Source organism: Echinops telfairi, unplaced genomic scaffold (assembly GCF_000313985.2).
Source record: "Echinops telfairi isolate 266 unplaced genomic scaffold, ASM31398v2 ScPeMD7_5;HRSCAF=22, whole genome shotgun sequence".
Classification (NCBI taxonomy): Eukaryota; Metazoa; Chordata; class Mammalia; order Afrosoricida; family Tenrecidae; genus Echinops; species Echinops telfairi.
Window position 1 is genome coordinate 15788486 of NW_022103901.1, and position 2104 is coordinate 15790589.

Here is a 2104-nt window from a genome sequence, read left to right on the forward strand (position 1 = left end):
GGGACCAAATTGATGGCCTCTCGCCTTTAAGAAGTAGCCTATTGTCTTTAGCAGCAGGGAGCGGGCCCTGGTGGGACCAGTCTGGCTACTGACTGCCTTCCTGGAGGTAACGTCACAATCATTTACCATTAGTTGCAAGCTGTGTCCTAAGTCTTGGGAGAAATCTTTCTGTTTCCCACAGGCCGCTAACTGCAAGGTCAGCAGTTTGAAACCACTAGCTACTCCTTGGGAGAAAAATGGGACTTTCTACCCCAGCGTCTCAGAAAATCACAGGGGCAATTTTGCGCTGCCCCATGGGGTCACTGTGAGTTAAAATGGACTTGATGGCAGTGAGTTTGTTTTTTGGAAGAGTTTAGAGCTTGCCTCTTAAACTGTATCCAGAGCAATTCTTAGCTGTTTACTCAAAATATATTTTAGTGCTATCGCGCCGAGTGTATTGGAAAGTGGAGTGAGATGCAGTCAAGTTAAATGTTAACACTTTATCTATGGATGTTCCTGCTGACCCTTTGTAATTTGTTTCGATTGTTACTATTTTCAGCTTTCATTTCGAGGTTTCTCTCTCTCTCTCTCTCTCTTCTGTATATGAAATCCTATTAATAACAATGAGTACAGGAATCAAACAAAGTTCTAAAATTGTGGTGATGATTGTACAATGTTTCTTAATATGATTGAACTATTGAATTGTATGCTATGTGACTCATATGCCAATAAAACTGTTAAAAAATAAAATAAACTTTAGAATTACTCATGGCCTCCCTGAGGCATGCAAGGAGGAGCTTACATGTGTGCTTGGTTGCCAGATGTCTCCAATTTAACAATCATATTGTCATTTAAAAAATGTTTTCCATATGTATGTCATCTCCTACCAGTTAGGTGTAACCACATTCACTTTGTAACTATTACCTAAATGTCAACCAACTACTGATTTTTTTTTTAACTGAAGTTCCTTGTATTTTCTTATAAAAACCCCTTGAACTGTCTTCTGGTAGGGTCACTTAGTTCAGATCCTCTGGATCTTGGATTCCCCGTTTGAAAACTACCTTGCCTCTCAAGAAAAGCTCTTTAACAAAAGAAAGAAGAGCTCTTTGTAAAACTTCAGTCAGACTCTGGCATCTCACTCAATGAAAATACCAGTTCCATACAATTAACGAGTATCCCCGCCCCCATGTGTGTGAAACACACATACGAGAACATCCATGGAGGTAAGAACTCCCATATCTATAATTCCGGGACGCATGCTGTGTGCCCATTATCTCTGCCCTCATCTAAAACATCCCACCACCATTAACATTAACTCCATGCCCCCTCAGCCCCCATAAAAAACTCCCCCTTTCCCCCTTTCTCTCACCCCTGGTAACCACTCATTATCTGTGGTCTCTATATATTTGCTTATTTCGCGTGAGATCATAGAGCATTGTTCTTTTGTAATTGACCTATTTTGCTCAGTGTAAGGTTTTCAAAGTGCATCCACGATCTGACCTGGCTCGACACATTGTGACATACTGTGAACGTCCTCTCTTCACAGCTGCATCCCATCCACTGCCCCGTGGCCCATGCCGACTGGGGTGACCTCACAGGACAGGGTGGGTGTGCCCCTGAGGTTGTCACTGCAATGGGAGTTCACCCACAGACCGACGTCTGGGCTGTTCCCATCTTTGCGCTCTTGTGAGCAGGGCTACGGTGAATATTGGTGTACAGGGGGTTGCGTTCCTGTCTACCCTTCTTCGAAGAACGGGGGACACGGGGTCAAGTGGCGATTCTACTACATGCAACCAACGCTTCGAGGGACCCCCGGGCCGCCCCGCTTCACATGCATCCCAGCAACGGCCAAGGACAGGTGTCTGCACACCTGGCCGACCCTGGCAGCGTTCTTCGGGATCCTTGCCCTTCTACGGGCGAAATCCCTTTGGATTTCGACAGCTCCGTCAGGTTGCAGTCCGGGAAATGGGCTCAGGAGGCGCCGGGACTTGACCCAAAGTCATGCAGCAAACTGGGGGTGTCGTCCGAGGGTTCAGGCCTCCCTCGGTAGCGCCCCAAGTCCCTGGATGCCTTGTCGGTGTTCTTTACAGGAGGAGGGTGCGCACCAGGCTGCAGGCATTCGCTT